The sequence below is a fragment of the Schistocerca piceifrons genome, chromosome 2, assembly GCF_021461385.2.
Source record: "Schistocerca piceifrons isolate TAMUIC-IGC-003096 chromosome 2, iqSchPice1.1, whole genome shotgun sequence".
Classification (NCBI taxonomy): Eukaryota; Metazoa; Arthropoda; class Insecta; order Orthoptera; family Acrididae; genus Schistocerca; species Schistocerca piceifrons.
Window position 1 is genome coordinate 116,378,704 of NC_060139.1, and position 21,354 is coordinate 116,400,057.

Below are 21,354 nucleotides of genomic sequence, written 5' to 3' on the forward strand. Positions count from 1 at the left end.
TGCGTCCAGATTTTGGGGTTTCACATGCAACCCTACACAGGGGCCCTCACAAGGTGCTGCCATCTGGAGTGAGATGGACCCAGGAGTTTTTTTTTTTTTTTTTTTTTTTTTTTTTTTTTTTTTTTTTTTTTTTCATCACTAGCAAGTTGAGGCTGGGGCTATGGAGTTATCAGCAAATGGAAAATGTCGAACATAAATGAAGTCTTTAATAATAATAATAATATCCTTGAGCAAATAAGACATTTTCAGTACCTAAGATCTGACATCACTTATGAATACAACCATTACGTGGACCAAAAATTAATTAAATTTATTTCCATTTGTGGAACCATTGTAAAAAGTTTGTAAACTAAAGCCAGGAAAGAAACCCGGCTGAAGTTTCATAAAACAATAGTAGTACCAATCCTTGCTTATGGAAGTCAAGCATCGGCAATGAGATGCCAAGAAATTAGGATACTGGCTCAATAAATGAAATTTCTACAAAGAGTGGACGATTCTACAAGAGAAGATCAAAAAAGAACACAAGATACAAGGAAATATTTAGGTTTATATAACCTAAAGGAAAATAGGAGAAAATGGAAGGTACATGTAGACTGTATGGGTGGTGAAAGGTTCCCGGTCAAGGCTTTAAATTATAAATGCCCAGGAAGAAGAAGCACCATACAAGAGATGGATACCTTAACAGGCAATGTGCCTAATTATGTAATGAAGAAGTAGGAGTGTGTTGGTGATCTGGTAGTACACAGCACCGTTGTGATACTGTCAACATGACTTATCCAAGAAAGAGTTATTTCCTCGTGTCAAACAATGACAAGTCCAGCTTGGACTTGGTATTTTATTGTGTGTGAGACAACACAGTGAAACAGCAGAGCTAACAGGTGTGGCATTGTTGATGAGATTTCACATCACTTCCCATATCTGCATGTATCATCCTGGATGGCCTTCACTATACAAAATTGCATAGCTGATAAGTGTAATGGCAGCTGGTTACTGATCACAAGTGTGTCAGTTATGGCAGCACTTGGACATCGCTCATCAAGAAGATACTTTTCTTGATTTAATTGTGACTAGCCCTGTGTATCCCATTACAAACCAGTCAATCAATGGAATGAAAACATATCTGCCCCATTTTTTTAAATATATTTATGTATCAAGAAGAAGATAAGCATCCTCTGGTCAAAGTGCTAAGAGTCCTGCTTCCCCACGAGAACACACACACTGGGTGAGATTTTTTTATCTACAGAATTACATTATATTGCCAAAAATTAAAGATTATTATGAGTTGCACCAAATATACCGAAGCGCATCTGCAAGTGTTTGAGCACCTGGAATAAGTGTGCTGAAAAACAGGGAACCTGTATGAAAAAAGAAATGTGCAACTATTTCTGTAAGTACCTTTGTAAGTGTGTTATCATAGCATTTCTGTTATTTCATAATTTAATCTCCTGCGTTATATGTTGTTAACTGTGCCAAAAATTAGAAAAAAAAGATTAAAGTTGTTTCATGCAGCATTTATTGCACAATTGCTGCACATCTTTAATGAAAATACAAGATAATACTTGCAAATATATCCTTAAATGAAATTTTCAGATCTTTTTGGTCCAGTCCAAACTCAAATAATTCAAGATTATGAAGGAGAAATAGTCTTAAGAAATTGTTTGTTTCTCAAAATCATGTGTAATATTGAGCTGCATTTTAGTACACAAAATAGTCTTCTGTTGCCTGTATCATGATTAAGGTAGCTCAGTAAATGTTAATGTGAAAACTGCAAAGTTTCACTGTGGTTCAGAGTCCCTCTGTAACTAACTGGATAAGTCAGTTCAAAGGCCAGAGGAAGGCAAGGATGTACCATATCCGCTAGGATTCAGGCCTGTAAAACACTGTGGTGGTCAGACATACCCGCTGCTAATACATTCTGCCATGTATAATGGATTCCCTCAGTATGTTAATAATTAATATTCATGTTCCTGTGAGCAAAAGACATGATTTAAGAGTGAGCCCTTCATTACATGGTTAAATATGTTCTTGTTGTTTAGATGATGAGTAACCTACACAGTATTTGGGCTTTTTTCTGAATAGCATGTTTTGTGTGGTGTGTTTTAAATCACACATAGGTTGTTGTAGATCAAAATGCAGAGTGCTAGGCTAAAAGACGGCAGGTAGCTTATAGCTGTTAAATTGTACTATGTGGATTTTCTAAGCAAAATCTTAATGCTCAGTCACCCAGCACTCTTGAACCAAAAGATTCTGCAGAGACCTGTAATGTGTCCTGTAGTTTTTATTCTCCTGCAAAGTTGGGACATTCCTTGCTGTAAACTGGATGGGCTTGAGAGCATGGCTGAGGCAGTACATCAAATACATGTGATGCAGGGAGCAGAGTCGCGTCTTCCACATGTTTCTTGACCATTACAACCCATGGCAGTGTGGCCGAAGCACACCGGATTAGGGACATAAGGCCTAACTTACAGTTGGAGAAACTGTGCTGCAGTATACTCTGGCAGCTTCGATAGACAATATCAGGATACAAGGTGCTGACTTCTGGAGCTCACCATCAATCAGTTTCATGAAACAGTGAATTGTTCATTTTCCCATTCCTGCTGGAATTCTTTGGTATCTATATCTTCTGGCACATCACCACATCTTTACAACAATTTAAGCCAATGTGCAGCTCACTGCTGGTAGCATATTACCCAAGTAGTTTAGCATTTAACAGCTTGTTCACTGGGTAGCCTTCAGTGTATTAATCAGGAGGGTACCCCTGCAAAGCTCTTGAAGAGTGTAGTTTTCCTGCTTAGTAGCATTCAAAAATACAGAGGCAGTAATATCTTAAGACGTGCTTAATTGTAATTGGCATTGATGAATTCAGCTGCTTACCTCAGAGGCATGGGGGTAATTAAGTGTGCTCATTGTGGTGTGAGGGGAAGAATGTTTTATTGCTTATCCTCCAGCACTGTCGACAACTCACGTGCACGTGTGACTTGTACGGATTAGCTACAATGGTATAAATTTCAAACAGAAATAATGTCGATCCGTAAATGCGCATTGTAAAGATACATAGGAAGTTAGTTCTATTCTGACTGTATGTTGGTAATGAACGTGTTTCCAGTGCTAATTTTTGTACTTAATTGACAACCCTGCCCTCAGATCTTGATTGTGGTTTTGACGTGACAATATTTATAGCAAAAACTATGAAATTAAATTAAGGCTGTTGTAATACAACAATGACTAGATTGCGTTCAAACCTTTTTAGCATTTGTGAATGTGTCTCATACTGCAGACAATACTTTGTCAGGAAATTACATTGCCCCAAGTTTGGGGTCACTGAGGGTTACAGCAATCTGATACTGAGAACAATTGACACGAAACACTCAAAATGCTTCCAACTTTCAACAATCAGTGGCTACTTGCGAGCCAACTTATCATGCCCCTTACTATAGCTAGTATATTGGGGGCTCATAACATACTAATTTATGTAGGTTACCAGTTAATAATAAGATTTGTGCATATGCGAACGGAAGTGCTGCTCCATGATATCAGGATTGGCTCGAGAGTAAAAGTTTGACAACTACTGCTCTAGAGCTTTATGGATGTAAAAAAAGTTGGCAATTACTCGGAGGAACAGTCTACACATCTAACAACAATAAATAAATTATCTACCACAGGATGTGGCGTTACTATTAATGCTCTGACATTCACAGATGTCTTAGGTGGATTAGCCACATGAGGTCTCTCTGGAAATACTGCCCAACGGACCACCCAAACTTTTGGGAGTAGAAGAAAGGAATGTGGCTTCATGGAAGTCCCATAAGCAGCTAGAGAAGTAAGCATCCACCTTAACAAATCCATGCTCACCTGGTTAAGCCTTGTACAATTCACGTGTAGTCAGTCCCCCCGAGATTGCCTGCTAATGACTGTTCTACCTCAAAAGCTGTTTGTCTCATCATTTATCTATTTACACGTCAAGTTCCATAGGAGCAAATGTCCAAGGTCATGATATGTGCCAGTACATGAAATTACAACATAAAAGTAATAACTGATAATAATAAAATGTTTATGAACCCGAAGGAAGTCAAGCCACAAGTTTAAGTAAACTCTATCAACTGTACAACAAGAATCAGCTTAATTTTTCAAGGAACGGCTTGACAGAATAAAGGGAGTAACCCACGAGGAAACTCTTCAGTTTTGATTTGAAAGCGCATGGATTACTGCCAAGATTTTTGAATTCTAGTGGCAGCTTATTGAAAATAGATGCAGCAGTATACTGCACACCTTTCCACGCAAGAGTTGAGAAAGTGCAATCCAAATGCAGGTTTGATTTCTGACGAGTATCAACAGAGTGAAAGCTGCTTATTTTTGGGAATAAGCTAATATTGTTGACAAGAAATGACAGTAAGGTATATATATATAATAGAGGGAAACATTCCACGTAGGAAAAATATATCTAAAAACAAAGATGATGTGACTTACCAAATGAAAGTGCTGGCAGGTCGACAGACACACAAACAAACACAAACATACACACAAAATTCAAGCTTTCGCAACAAACTGTTACCTCATCAGGAAAGAGGGAAGGAGAGGGAAAGACGAAAGGAAGTGGGTTTTAAGGGAGAGGGTAAGGAGTCATTCCAATCCCGGGAGCGGAAAGACTTACCTTAGGGGGAAAAAAGGACGGGTATACATTCGCACACACACACATATCCATCCACACATATACAGACACAAGCAGACATAAAGCTTGAATTTTGTGTGTATGTCGACCTGCCAGCACTTTCATTTGGTAAGTCACATCATCTTTGTTTTTATATATATATATATATATTTATTTATTTTGAGAGGCCAATTTCAAAATACCCAGACTCATGAAAAGGGGTTGACAAGATGTTCGTTTCAGAGCCAAAAATATCCGTTTGGAATGGGAATAGTTACCCCAAAATATAATACCATACAACATCTGCGAATGAAAATAAGCAAAGTAGACTAATTTTCGTGTCGAATGATCACTCACTTTACATACCTCTCAAATAGTAAAAATGGCAACGTTAAGTCTCTGAACAAGATCCTGAACGTGGGCTTTCCACAACAGTTTACTATCATCTGAACACCTACAAATTTGAACAGTTCAGTTTCACGAATCATATGCCCATTCTGTGAAATTAAAACATCAGGTTCGTTGAATTGTGTGTTAGAAACTAAAAATTGAGTCTTACTGTGATTTAGTGTTAGTTTATTTTCTGCAAGCCACAAACTTAGGTCATGAACTGCACTATTTGAAACTGAGCCAATGTTGCACACAACGTCCTTTACTACCAAGCTAGTATCAGCAGCAAACAGAAGTATTTTACAGTTACCCGTAATACTTGAGGGTATATGATTTACGCAAATAAGAAACAGGAGTGGCCCCAGCACTGATCCCTGGGGCACCCCCCATTTGACTGTACCCCACTCAGACCACACATCACATCACAACCATTCTCACCATTGTGAATGACGACCTTTTGCCATCTGTTGCTAAAGTAAGAGGTGAACCAATTGTGAGCTACTCCCCATATTCTGCAATGGTCCACCTTCGGTACATTTGATAGCAAATCATGTGATACAAAATGATCAATTATTCTTACATCCACATCTTTTTCAGTAACTCTAGCAAACACTGAGGGCATAGAAACAGGTCTAAAATTGTCTACATTATCCCTTTCTCCCTTTTTATAAAGCTGCATCAGATCATATGAATTTAGGAGATCTACAAACATCCCTTTTCGTGCACCATCATATACAAGATATACTGAAGTCATCACATACAACTAATTTCTGGTACTTCCTATGAAGTGAATCAAGAACCTTCTATAGCTTGAGCAGAAATGCTCTGAAGTAAGAGTTAGGGGATCTATAAACAACAACAATTAGAAGTTTAGTTTCACTAAATTCGACTGCCCCTGCACAACATCAAATATCTGTTCTGTGCACTGCCATGATATGTCTATGGAATCAAATGGAATACTGTTTTTACGTACATAGCCACTCCCTCACCTGGCAAGGAAGTCCTTGAAAAACAGCCAGATAATCTGTATCCTGGTAAAGGAAGCCTCTGAAATGTCATATTATTTAAGGGGTGCTCCAATATATCAATAATTTCAGAGTCAACATCTATAAGCAGTTCACTAACTATCTCTAATACCTCTAATATTTTGATGAAATATGCTAATTCCTTTTCTACTTGGAAACATGACATCCTCTGAAGATAAGCCCTTAGTTAGAGGGACTTCCTTTAAGCAGGTTTACCTATCAGCTGACTTCAATCTAAAAAAGGTGCAGCTCTAACTCCAACTACTATAGGAATTTTTCCATGATAGATTTTCCAGATAGACTGTGTTCTTACAGAGATTTTAATCATCCTAATGACCTGGACAGATAAGCTGAGATTCTTGTCTCCGTAATACCCATTGTTTTACAGCCATGTTGCACATTGGTCGCTATAGCTGTAAATTGTCAAAGATGTTTGTTGAAACAACCAGAGCTCCAAATGTTAATAGAAAGCACTGAAACAGAAATTATTACAGATACTCAAAGCTGATTTAAGCCAAAGATAAATGCAGCTGAAGTTTTTACCAAGGACCTGATAGAGTTCAGAAATGATAGATTGAATTTAGTTGGTCATGGCATGTTTGTTGCTGTACAAAGTGGTTTTTGTCTTCTACTGAAGCTGAACTACATAGTTGCTGTTAGTATAGGTAGAAGTTATACTCAACAACCAGAATATATTAATACTTGGATCCTTTTCTGACCTACATGACTCAGATGATATAATTGCTGAAATGTTCAAAGAAAATTGGAGTCTCATTTCAATAGGTACATGACTCATACAATTACAGTTGGTAGTGACTTCAATCTATCCTCAGTATGTTGGCGAAAATACATGGTTAAAGTTGGAGGTAAGCCTAAAACCTCATCCAAAACTGTACTTGTGCTTTCTCCAAAACTTATTTTGGCGATTAGTTCAGGAGCACCCACATGAAGTGTAAATGGTTGCAGTACTATACTAGACCTCTTAGTGAAACAATCCTGAGCAGAGAGTGCAATGATGGGTGGAGGAATTAGTGACCACAAGATTGAGATTCAATTCCACGACATTCAAAACCACCACAAATAAATGCAGAATTATCTGTTAAAAAAAAAAAAAAAAAAAAAAAAAGGCAGATAAAAATTAGCTTGCCACCTTCCTGAGAGAGTCTGCATCACCTCCAAACTGTGTTAAGAGTGGTCCAGATGTGGTTTAAATTCAGAGAAATAGTACTGATGGCAACAGAGAGACTTACAACATATAAGTTAATAAGATCAAAGAAAACCTGTTAAACCAGTCATGTGAGCTGCAACCTCTGTGCTGCATTCTATGTAAGCATGACAACCAACAAGCTGTCTGTCCACATGAATGACCACCAACAAACTGTGGCCAAGAAACAAATGGATCACCCTGTTGCTGAACACACTGCCAAACATTATGTCCTTCATTTCAGTGACTGCTTCATAGCCTGTGGCATATGGATCCTTCCCAACAACACCAGCTTTTCTGAAATGCGCAGGAGGGAACTTTCCCTGCAATACATCTTATGTTCCCGTAACTCTCCTGGCCTCAACCTTCGTTAGTCACTGTCCTCGTCCATCCAGCTCCTTCCCTGTTTCCATTCCAGCACTACACAGCCTTTTTATTTCTCTCTTTTTCTCCTACTTGCTGGTTTATGCTGTCAACGGTTTGTTTGGAGTCAATGAATAGGGAATGCGGATCTATATCATATTCATAGAACTTGCCATCATTTGTCCTATCATATATATTTTATCAGTTGTTCCTCTGGTCTAAAGCCATACTGGTAGTCCCTAGTATGTCTTCTGCTCAATTCTGTATCCTTTTGTTTAATATACTTGTGAAGACGTTGTAAGCTATGCTTAGGAGTGTTATACCTCTAGTTTTCACATGCTGTTGTATCCCCTTTCCTATAAATGGGGATTATTATTCCCATTTATCTGGCATAGTTTCCATATCCTATATATCTGACAATGTGTGCAGTTCCTTTATTACAGCCTCTCCACAAGTTTTTATTAATTCTGGGATTATGCTGTCTTCCCCAGAGGCTCGATTGTTTTTCGTCTTATGCACAGCCTGGGAGACCTTTTGCAATGTTGTATTTCTTGCCTCATTGGCATCATATTCTACTTCCAGTTCCACTCTTTCCTCCTATGCAGCTGTCTCCTTCTTCTTCTTCTATGCTGGTATTCAGTGTATCTTTGAAATACTCTGCCCATCTTCCCATTATCTGTTCTTCCTCTCCTTTTCCCCATCTTTACTGGAGCATGTCATTTTTTGGCTGGACTCTGCCCTTTATTTTTACTATAGCATGATGGAATGTTCCTTTAACTCTTCAAGTTCTTGAAATTTCTTCTTAGTCCACCCTTTTCTTTCTCTTACACAGTCTGTTAGCTCTTCTCCTTGATTCTATATATGTTCTTCCACATTATTTCTGGTTTCTCTCTGTTGCACTTTTATTCTTGCCCTGTTCTACTGCTGACCTGCAATTTTCATCAAACCATTCCTGGATTCTTCTGTTCTTCCTTGTGCCCATTATTTCTTCTGCAGCATCTCCAATGGCTTTTTCAATCCTTTCGTCTGTTCCTAACGCAGTCTCTTCATTGCTCAGCTTTGTGCTTAGTGTTACTTGGTATTATTTTACTTCCTCAGGGATTTTCAGTTTGTCAGTATTCCAGTTTGTCTTTCCTGTTCTTTTGCCATCAAATGACAGTTTCTCTCTCATGACTAATTTTATCACAGAGTGGTCTGAGTCACAGTTTGGTCCTCTGCATCTGTAACTGACATGGACTGGTGTGCAATCACTAAAATATGGTCAATCTGATTGACTACTCCACTGACTGCAGACTTCCAAGTACCCAGATGGATCCTTTTATGTGAGAAGCAGGTACTCTTAATAATCAAATTATTCCTTGCTGTGAATTGGCATAGTAAGTCTCCATTCTTGTGGTTTCCTTCACGTAGTGAATATTTTCCAGAAACTTCGTACTGTTCATTCCTCCATATTTTTGCATTTAACCTCCTCTTACTAGCATCAGGTCACATTTAGGTACTGCACAGCACACTTTTTCCAAGTCTTCATAGAACTGTTTTTATTATATACACTTCTTCTGTAGGTGCAAGTGCATTTACTATTGATATATTCCTACATTTATCCCTTTAGTCTGAGTCTGCACATCCTTTCATTTGTATGTTCAAATTCTAATAGGCTTTTCTTAACTTTCCTCATTATAAACCCTGTTCCGAAGTGGCCTGTTCTTTCTTCCAGTCCACAGTATATTCCGGTTTATCTATCTACCCATGTCCTTGCCATCTTATTTTCTGTAGCCCTACATCATACTTAGATTTTAAAATTTCATTAGCTATTTCTTTCATCTTCCCAGGCTGTAGCATTGCCCTCACATCCGTTTCCTTTGCTGGAGTCATGATACATGTTTTCCAGCCAGTTTCCAATGCTTCTGCTGAATTTCCACTATTTTATTTTATTTTACAGTATGGGGTTATTCGCCCCATGTCTCTTCCCCCCCCCCTCCCTCACAAACACACACACACACACACACACACACACACACACACACACACACGTGGGTTTGCACAGGAGGGGGGGGGGGGGGGGGGGGGGGAGAGATAGTGCCAATTTAACCTAAACAATGAAAAATGTGAGGTCCTCCACACGACTACTACAAAAATCCATTAAATTTTAGTTACACAATAAATTACATCACATAAAAGTCATCAGTTCAACTAAACACCTACAGATTGCAATTGTGAACAATTTAAATTGGAACCATCACACAGAAAATGATGTGGATAAGATAACAAAAGACTGCATATTTCCCCCCCCCCCCCCCCCAGAACAAACGGAAGCTGCAACAGATCTACCTAGAGTACACTTTTCCATCCTTCCCGAATAATGCTGCATAATATGGAATCCTTACCAGATAGGACAATTAAAAAGTACTACTGTAAAATAGTGGTCCAAGTGTCTCAGATATGATATGCGAGTTAGGGCGGCAGACAGAAAAACAAAGGTGTTTCTCATTGCAGCAAGATCTTTTCACAAACTTTCAAGCAACTTTTTCCTCTAAATGCGAAAATATTTTGTTGACTTCCACCTACATAAGAGGAAATGACCATTGTAACAAAATATTAAAGATTTCAGAGCTCATGCAAAAAGATGTAGTTTCCATTTTTACCAGATGCTACATGAGAGTGGAATGGTCAAGATGTAGTCTAAACACGATTAACTGTAACAGAGCTTGGAGCAAAGAACAACACACAAGAAAATGGGCATTGGCCACTGCTGGTCACTGCATCTGTGTGCTCAACATCCCAGCAGAAGATGCCCCTCCTTTATAGTCATAATTGCTCGTGTCAATGCCCTAGGCCTATCCTTCAAGAAGCCTCTCCAGTTTGACTGACTGTTGCACGCTGACTGCCCTCCTGTTACCACCTTCATTCCAGACATTTCTGTGGTGACACAAAAATGTCTCTCTCCCACAAAATAGCCGGACCAACCACCATAGCCGCACAGCTCAGCAACAATGTGACATCCAGCCCTTGTTGCTCAACAACCTATCTACGATGCACTGTCCCTACCAACACTGTGGTTCAAACCTCTGTCCAGTGGCTGAGCATCCAGGAGCTCCGGCACTCTTCCACCTTCATGGAACTTACTGGGAATCTAACCATCCCCACCTCTAAACAGAAGTACCCCTTCACCCTCAGCTGCTGAGGCAGGACACAGTCTGCCATACTCACTGCAAAGCAGACACACTGGGCCAGCATGCTACAGGGTAGGTTATGAGATATTCCATTAATGCAGCAGCAGCAGCCACAACATCTGTGTTTTCATTAGCCAGACCATGCCAGAAGCTGACGTACTGATGGAAGCTGTTATGTTGTAATTGCACCACTTTCCATTGATGCTGGCAACTTCAAAGCCCCGTGATTGTAAATAAACAGCAATAAAGTAGTTCTTGTACCTACAAACTGCATTCTCTAACTGCACCTGCATCAATCTTTGCAGAGAACTGCAGCCAGACCCAGCCATCTCCTAAATCTTTTTAGAATCAGTGTCAGAATTGAACCACCTTCTCGTACCCTGTTAGAGACAAAGTGGTTCTAGTGTACATTTTTTCTCATTATGTTCTCTACAGGCTTCCTTGGCTGCTACATCTGTTTGCTCATTTCCTCGACTTACTACAAGCTCCAGCACCCAGCACAAGATACATGTTTTCCCTGCTGTTGAAGGAGAAGCAGTTTGTCCAGAATCATTTTGATCATTCTCTCTGTTGGATATATTTGTTGCAATACCTATAAGTTGCCAATGTAATCAGAGTGGATGAGAATCTTTTTGTTTTGGCAACACCACATCTGCTTTAGTGCTTTCACGATCACGTGCAGCTGAGTGCTAAAAACTGACGAGTTGCTATCTATAGACAGACTTTGGAAAGACTACTGAGCAGCCGAGGGTACCCCTCTTTTCAATCCAGTATATATATATATACAATAAAATTACAGTGCTTATTTCAAATTTTATACGAATGCAGTTAATTTTAAAATAATTCTGGTGCTTGCAGCTGATTTCAATTACATTTGACTCATGTTCCTGCCAGAATCACAAATGTTAACAGTAAGTGCACAATTTTGCGTAAGACAAACCATCCATACAGTAACACAGGAGAACAACAGCTCAGGAGTTCAGCATTATTCATACAATCTCATTGCAAGGTGGTCTAATTTTTGCAGATTCTTATTAATACTCTAAGACAGCTATGATTGGTCTAAATTACTTCCCCACTCCACATAATTTCCCAATAATCATATGGTCAAATTTTAGTTATTTCTTGTACTTTACTTTCACAAAAACCTTAAATGGCCCCATACCTGTGACCCTATACATGTTGTTCTGAAACAGTTTTACAGGAGGAATAAATACACTTATAGTGCCAAGGTCATAAGGTGAGGTTAGAAACAATTTGCGTCCTCTCCTGATTTTGCAGTGTCTCGCTCTGCAACATTCTCATTATGTTGTTTATGCACTGGTCTTCTTGGGTTGGGTAAGCCAGGACGACGTCCATGAAATCCCATGGTGCGACACTGATTTGTTTGTGACACTCCAAAGGGTTTACAATTTGACAGGCTTTGCACAATTCTTCCACTATAGAATTTAAAAATTTTGTGAGTATGACTTGTGGTGCTGTAGGTGGGTTCAGGGAGGACTATATCCTGGCCCAAAGTGACACTTATTGACGCAAGACTAAATTTTGTGCAACTTGAAGCGAACAACTAGTGGACCATGTTTTTCAAAGATGGCATTATTTCTTGAATTATCCAAAAGAATTCTTAAAGCAGAAAACTTCAAATGCAGTAGGAGAGTCATTATCTGCACAAATCAAATTTCTGAAATTAGGAACATATCAAATACATGTCATATTCACTCTACAACATATTCCAAAGACACTTATATTTTCTGAAGAGTGCTACCAGTTTTATGCTTCACAACTCCAACCAACATTTCATCTGAATAAAAGAGGGACAAAGTTGTCTGCTTCTGTAAAACACATCTTCCCAGAATGAACAAATGAATGTTTCATCAAATTTTTATTAACAAATTAAACATAACTAAAAAACACCAACACATGAGATCTGAAAACACAGTATCAGTCATTTAAACTTCAGACACACAAATATGATGCACTCTTCATAATTTGGTTTTTCATTACACAAGCACATTTGTTTGAATGGTCACTGTAGATCTTCGTCATCGTACAGATCCTCAAAATCTGAAACAAAGGCAAGATCATAAAACTCAAAGAATTGGAAGGGTAGAAACAGTACTGAGTATATTCTCCATCTCTTACCATTAAAGAAATCTGCATGTACAGCCTTTTCATTTGCTGCCAAATCCATCAATAACCCTGATGAACCACCAGCCTACAAAAATATGTGTGATTAATCAGACAGCAGACAAGTGTTATCTGTCACAGGATTAGATTCCAGTACAGCATTTGGTCTAGCAATGAGTAAGCCAATATTAATAACCCAGAGTCTAGTGTGGAAGCCACATACTCAAACATAATGATGTCCAATGATGCCACTAGCAAAAACACCAGCAGGTAGTCATGTATGTATAGTCCATGAGGCCTAATTGGAGTTATTTTCAATTTCAGCCCTATGAAGAATGCTGTGTGTGGGGGGAAGGCTCCCTTGTAATGTTTTTATTGACAATTTTCACCAAGTGCAAATCAAATTTAGCCACCACTTTTATGATAGTGGTCAACTTATCCAGAGCTTACTATTCACCATATTCCCTCTGTAAGTTGAGTTTTTCCACTAATGTATTTTAATAAAAAAAGTCTAAGATCTGATATGACAATGGATGTACTGGAGGATGTTGGTACATCTTTTCATCTCACTAGCTCCAGAGAGAGAGAGAGAGATTGAATGAATTTATGATGAGATAAAAATAATAATGATCATTCTTGGATATAAAAATTTAATTCTCACAGGGGAATGGAATTCAATAGAACAAAAGAGAAAGGAAACTAACATGGACTGGGGAAAGGAATGAAAGGGGAAGCCACCTGGTAGAATTTTGCACAGAGCACAATTTATTCATTGATAAGTCTTGGTTTATCGATCATAAAAGACAAGTTTTATGTGTGGATACAATAAAAGGTTTCAGACAGATTATATAAAGGGCAGATAGCTTTCAAACTGCAAAACACTTCAAAGACCAGATGTGGAGACTAACCATAATTTACTGGTTACGAATTGCAGGTTAAAACTGAAGAACCAGCACAGAAAGATGGAAATTAAGGAGACAGGATCTAGATAAATTGAAAGTACCATAGGGTGTCAAGACTTCCAAAGGGAACAAATGGAATCAATTGACTGAAATGGGGGGATGGAATGTAAAAGATGAACGTGTAGCATTCAAAGATGAAATAGTGAAGCAAGTAGAAGCTCAAATAGACAAAAGGACAATGCCTAATATAAATCCAAGGATAACACACAAGCTAAAGAAAAAAAAGTGACAAAAACAGCAAAATGACAAGACACAAATGGCAGAGAAGAAATGCAAAGCTGTAGAAAAGTTGGAGACACTTGGAGAGAAAAGAGAAGCAGCAATATGAATATCAGGAAAAAAGTTGAAGAGAATGTTATATAAAGGCAAGAGGAAGTCCATGAAGATTAGATGGGAAATTAAGAAGAATGTGACAATTCCAATAAGAGCCAGTGTATTACCGAACTAACAATTTAATAAGTCATGGTTGCAAAACCAAGGGAAGCAGCAGTTGAGAAGGTAGTGAGACACAGTTGAAACTTAACCTCTATTGTTCAATCCATACACTAGGCAAGATATAATGGAAACCAAGGAGGAATTTGAAAAGGGAATGAAAAATCAGGGACAAGAATTAAAAATTTTGTTGTAGCCATAGTGGCTATTCTTGGCAAACCAGGATAGGGAAATAAATGGAAAAGTTACAGTAAAAGGTGTCCATTGTCTTCACAGTGGTATTATTGTGCTTACGTACACTTCACAGTCACAGCCTCATCGTTAGGTATTGAGCTCTTAGCCTATTAAGCAACTTCACTGCAATGTCAACATGCCAGCACGAAGTAACTCCCATACATTAAACATACACCGTTTATGAAACTTGCGAAATTTTCCAAGAAATGAAAACTTTGAGGTTTGTCAGTAACACCGCAATTCTGTCAGAAACAGAAAAATACTTCTGAGCTCAGTTGAATGGAATGGATTGAGTCTTGAAAAGAGGTTAGGAATACCAACAAAAGTAAAACAATTGTACTGGAATGCAGTTACAATTAAATCAGATGATAACAGATTAGATAATGAGACACACAACATAATCCATGCATTTTGCTGTATGGGCAATGAAATAATTGACGATGGCAGAAGTAGAGAAAATATAAAATGTCAGAGTCTGTATAGATTACTTGATCATTATTAACATGGAAGCACCATATTCAATTATTTTGTTGTGATGACATTTTGAAAGTGGAGGCCAATTTGTCCATAAATATATTTGCTGCAGAGCTGCCATCAGATTGGCACTATATTTCACCATAAGTTAACATCTTCCAGTTATCCTGGGAGTTCTACTACTGTGCAATAAACAGTTAATTTTCCCTTGGTGTTTTATGATTCTGTTGGTGAGGGATTTGTCTTCATGGCACGCAAAACTGCAATTACTGAACAAATGTCAAATTCTATGCAGATAAATATTTAATTAATGATATGAATATAATAGAGGGAAACATTCCACGTGGGAAAAATATATCTAAAAAGAAAGATGATGAAACTTACCAAACAAAAGCGCTGGCAGGTCGATACACACACAAACAAACACAAACATACACACAAAATTCTAGCTTTCGCAACCAATGGTTGCCTCGTCAGGAAAGAGGGAAGGAGAAGGAAAGACAAAAGGATATGGGTTTTAAGGGAGAGGGTAAGGAGTCATTCCAATCCCGGGAGCGGAAAGACTTACCTTAGGGGGAAAAAAGGACAGGTATACACTCGCACACACACACACATATCCATCCACACATACACAGACACAAGCAGGGGATTGGAATGACTCCTTACCCTCTCCCTTAAAACCCATACCCTTTTGTCTTTCCTTCTCCTTCCCTCTTTCCTGACGAGGCAACCATTGGTTGCGAAAGCTAGAATTTTGTGTGTATGTTTGTGTTTGTTTGTGTGTCTATCGACCTGCCAGCGCTTTTGTTTGGTAAGTTTCATCATCTTTCTTTTTAGATATAAATATTTAATTAGAAACACTCATATACTCACACCCACAAAGCAAGTTAAAATTGCAACTTCCCCTTGCTTTAAAATTTACTCAAATTAACATAACAATGGATATAGCAATATGCCTGCAAAATTTTTATGCTTAATAGGATAAAACAAAGGTGAGATCAAGCACACTGTAAACACACTAACACCTTCTCCTTAAAAATCAGATAGGTCACCGAACGGTATATAAAAATTTATTGAAAGTCCCTCACTTCCTTCCATTTTCACTAACAATCACACCTATAAACACTTAAAATTGTGAATGGTCATTTTTCTACACTTAAAACCTAGAAAGGATTACAAAGGCAATAATGAAAGTGTGGTTGGCTGTTAATTTTAAAATCTACTCCCTGATAATTTAGGAACATCACCTATTTCACAGAATCTTAAAATTCTTTTAACACTGGTCTTAACATCTGCTAAACTGAGAGCAGGCCAGTTGGTAAATTAGCACCTACCCTCTTGTCTATATGTAAGACATGAAGTTAAAATGTGGCATACTGAAATCAATACCACCAACCATCCAGCTGAATCAATAACCACTTCCACACTGTGGCCAAGAACTTGTTAACCACCATGCTCTACTTCAATGCCTGCTTTACAACCCATATCATCTGGTTTACCCCCACCTCTCCCCATTCAAATGCTAGTTTCTCAAAATTACGACAGCAGAAACTGTCCCTACAACACAGCCTTCAACCAAGCAATCCTCCTGTACTCAACCTCCAATAGCCTGTCTCACATCCACATCCATCCTTGTCTTCATGCCTCCCACTGCATCCTATTGATGTTCATTCATATTACCCTCTCCATTGTCTTCCCCCTTCCCTTTCAATACCAGTCCCATTCCCAACTTGCTCTTCTTCTTCATTTGGAGCCACGTATAACTCCTGTCTGCATCAGGGCTAACAGTTACACTCTCTCATCCTAGTTATAAACTCTTATCCTATTGCCTCACAGCCTCTCCGTGCCACTCTTCAGCCACCCTCCCCCTCCCCCTCTCCAACTTTCTTCTTTCACCACTATCACAATTCTTCACCCCCTCCCCCCCTCACAACATCCCTGTCAAACAGCTGTTCATAATAATATAGCTAGCCAGGACAGTACAGCTATGTGTGCTGTATTAGCTGGTTCAGGAGGGCACTGTGAAATGCCTAGTAATTTTTTCAGTTGTTTATGTACCTAGCAACCATTCATCTACAAACTGAGTCACGACTTAGTTTTTCAATTAAGGAAGAACTGGAAATTTGTAGTAAGATGTTATGGGACCAAACTGCTGACGTCCTCAGTCCCTAACCTTACACTCTATTTAGTCTAACTTAAACTAACTTACGCTACGGACAACACACACACCCATGCCCGAGGGAGGACTCTAACCTCCGACGGAGGGAGCCGCGCAGACCGTGACAAGGCATCTCAGACTGCACGGCTTTCAATTAAGAATACCTCATTAGCCACTATCATTTCTCAGAATATTAGAAGTCAGGAATGTAAAATTCTGGATAACACTAATGTTCACATGACAGAGACTTTAGCTTAACCAGTAAATAGAAAGCAGTTTGACTCATTCCATACTTAAAGTCCTGGTTGTGTGACCAAGTCACAGGTGATAAAATTACCAGTGTTATGGCTGCTGTTGCATGCATCCGTAATTCTTTCCATCCTGGGATTTTTGGAACAAAGTACATAAATGAATGTGGCAAGTGTGGTTGTGAGCTTTCAGCCTGACTTATCGCTGACAACTTAACTCTGCCAATGTCGTTGGAATATAAAATACGCTCTTAAAATGTGGTGATTAAAGGCTGAGAATTGCGTGAAGTAGTAAGCTAATGAAATGGGAACTGTACAAGATGTAACAGCGCTAGTGTTCAGAGGGAACATTAAGCAGTGACTGGCAGGCGTAAGAAATAAAACAGTAGATGAAAGGATAGCTTTAAATGATGAAATAGTGAAGGCAGCAGAGGAAAACTAATAAGCAATAAAGAATAAGTGTCTGAAAAATGAGAAGATCGACAAAATTTAAGAAAACCACGTGTAAATGAATATAGTCTAATCAAATCATGTGCTGTCACTAGATTTGAGAGCTAGGACAGAAGTAAAATGTCGATGAAAGGTGCGGACAAAAAAGAAGATTTTGGAATATATTGCTACAGAAGAGTGTTTAAATTTATATAACTATACTGAACATCTAACTATAGTATTAAAATATCGGAAAAAAGAACTTAATGAGGATGAACCTCACAGAAGTTACATTGCGGTACAGAGGTTTGCACATGGAAGACTAGTGCAGATAGATGCATCCGAACAGTTTTCAGGCTAAGGCAGCAACATTATAGTGACTCGTGCTCAAAAAGCGCCACATACAAAATTACTGGTGCATCCGGCACAAATGACTTGTTAACCTTCGCAGGCTATTTACAGACCTAGAAAAAAAAAAAGTGACTACCCCTCTTCATATACGCGTGTTAGTAAAGCTATCATAAATCTTCCGTGATACTTTCTGGTGGAGTCTGTGCACGAAATAAATACAATTTATTCTCCACTGAAACGAGCACTCCTCATTCTGATAGTACCACCTTTAAAATTATACCAGTCCTTACAGAAAGCTAGTGCGTCTGTTTATTCCTTCAATTTTATTATATATTCTGTATCATAAGCCGTCTCTTGAATTCCAAGGACGAATGTTTGTTCATAACATATAACAATGATAGCTTTTACAACTGATATTTCCATTAAACAGGCTCTCGACATCTCGTTGTCATAACATTGGAATAAAATTGTGTTACTGACAGTACAAAGTACAATACAGTACAAAACAATAAGCACCTCCTCCAAATCCATATACGGCCCTGCACCTTCAGGGAACATTTCATCAGCAACAACGGTGGGTTTCATTCTTCGATGGTCACAGCTTGACAAATACCTACACAAACTATACTAGTCGCTACCCGGTAGTCTGTACACTGTTGTTCACTGTTCAGCGTACCATGCGGATAATCCGAAGTTAAAAACAGTTGACACTTGACACTTCGAAGGTCGATATTTCATCAAGTGTTGCAAGTCGAGTACAGCCACGAGAACTTGCACATGCATCTCTCCACGAGCACATCAGACACCAAACTGGCGTGTTAAAATCCTCGCTGTCATGCAAGCTGGCAAGACAGAAAAGTCAATAGTTGCAAGTCGAATACAGCCACGAGATCTTGCACATGCATCTCTCCACGAGCACATCAGACACCAAACGGACGTGTTAAAATTCTCGCTGTCATGCAAGCTGGCAAGAGGGATAAGTCAATACCTTATTTTTTTTATAAACTGCGACAGTAGTGCGTCATGCGCTCAGTGAGCTACACTGAATAATACGATGATTTTTTAAATAAACGGCAGAAATAAACACTGCAACAATAAAGGCCAATTCATATTGGCTGTCCCGTCAATACATTATGAAATGCATTTCGAGCGGCGGGAACCGCACTGGCCGTCACGGCACCGTCAAGGTTTGTCTGTAGCTGATCACGTGACCCACAAGCTGATTCCCGCCCTATATATGGCCGCAGGCAGATCTCCATATTCCGTTTCGTCGTGGTGGATGTCTGTTGCTTGTTGTTTAGTATAAATTATTTCGTTTTGTTATTTCTTTTGTTAAAATTTATAATAATTGGCGACAAATTAATGGAAGCAATGAGACAGCAGTCTGAATTGTACGACATGAGCGTAGTAAATTACTTGCCCTCGACTACATTTATAAAGTGGATTTTTATACATACTGACAGCGTATTTAATATTTTTCAATGAAATGGATTGCAACATGGCTGCAACTTGAAGTGAAAAATGTACTATGAATAGAATATTAAGTGAAATTTATTTGTATGTTGTAAGGCACTTTTAGTGTTACATAAAGAAATGCATTGCAATCCCCAGACACTGTGATTTGTTTGTTTGAATATTATTTGTAGCACACCTGTTTATTGTTAAGCAGCTCTCTGAATTGTGAGTGAAACAGTTCTACAGGCACCAGTGTTCAATATTTATGTGGTTATAGTAGCTAACCCCAGTACAAATAAGGCATTTGAGCTACTGAAGGTTAAATAAATGTAAAGAAAACCTATCTATTTTGAAGGGAAAGGCATTGAGGGTGATATCATTAATGCACAAAAACTTGCACTGAACTAGCAACTAAAGTTACTCTTAAACCAAATTTTCACGGGATGTGATGACAGCTAGTAACACTGTGTTTCTTTTAGTAGTTCTGTGTGAAATTTCACGTAGAAAAAGAAAAAAAGGATGCTTCCAAAATAGAAAATACAGATTCCTCTTCCTCAAACTCCTTGTACTCTGTGTGAAATTCCCCTTCTGTACCACGTGATGGCATTTTCTCGGGTCTACGCACTTTCTTTGGATTGTTTTGCACTTCCGTCTCCTTTCTCTAATATACAAGCTATCCCTGAAAGCTGCAAACTATCTGAGTCCAATAAATGTCATTTTCATACTAATGTGGACTCTTAACATCCACGCATATAAGCTACCACCCTGTGTATGTGCACTTCGCGTGTAAAAACAGTTGAAAATCATCTAGCGAGGGCCTAAATCCCCGCAAAAAGAACAACCAAGGACAGCAATGCGAGTTTAGATGACATGACCTGAATTGACGTGACATGCCATAATGTGATGCACAGTGTGAATACACCTTGACGTAATGGTGCCGTGATGTGATGGTGTTATGATGTGACGGTAACATACAGACATACATACATTAATCCTTATTCCATAGATCATGAATACGGCATTTCACAGTGATGTGGAACATGTCACTTTAACGTAAGTTTTCTTTATACTAAATATTTTATTAATTAATTTAATTTAATTCTTTTTTTTTTTACTACTTCTTATCCAAGATTTCATCTATTGAGTAGAAGGAGTTGTCATTCAGAAATTCTTTTAATTTGCTTTTAAGTGTTGGTTGGCTATCTGTCAGACATTTAATACTATTTGGCAAATGACCAAAGATTTTTGTGGCAGCATAACTCACCCCTTTCTGTGCCAAAGTGAGATTTAATCCAGAATAGTGAATATCATCCTTTCTTCTAGTGTTGTAGCTATGCACTTTGCTGTTATTTTTTAATTGGGATGGGTTATTAATGACAAATTTCATAAGTGAATATATGTATTGCGAAGGTACTTTGAATATCCTGAATTCCTTAAATAAATATCTGCAAGGTGGTCTTGGGTGGGCTCCAGCTATTATTCTGATTACATGCTTTTGTGCAATGAATACTTTCTCTCTTAATGACGAATTGCCCCAAAATATGATGCCATATGAAAGCAGTCAATGAAAACAGGCATAGTAGGCTAATTTACTGATATGTTTATCACCAAAATTTGCAATAACCCTAATAGCATAAGTAGCTGAACCTAACCATTTCAGCAGATCATCGATGTGTTTCTTCCA

General features: G+C 38.5%; 1 long non-coding RNA gene across 2 annotated transcripts; it reads right to left on the reverse strand.

Moving 5' to 3' along the window:
• Window positions 1-12,799: 12,799 nt before the first annotated feature.
• Window positions 12,800-18,898, reverse strand: LOC124777684. Of its 2 annotated transcripts, none has more exons than XR_007015766.1 (3): window positions 18,854-18,898; window positions 12,943-13,015; window positions 12,800-12,864 (listed from the first exon to the last, which is right to left on the reverse strand). It is a non-coding gene; the product is annotated as an uncharacterized LOC124777684 (long non-coding RNA). The 2 variants fall into 2 exon arrangements; XR_007015765.1 differs by lacking the exon at window positions 18,854-18,898 and adding an exon at window positions 17,481-18,703 and having other exon boundaries at window positions 12,803-12,864.
• Window positions 18,899-21,354: the final 2,456 nt, after the last annotated feature.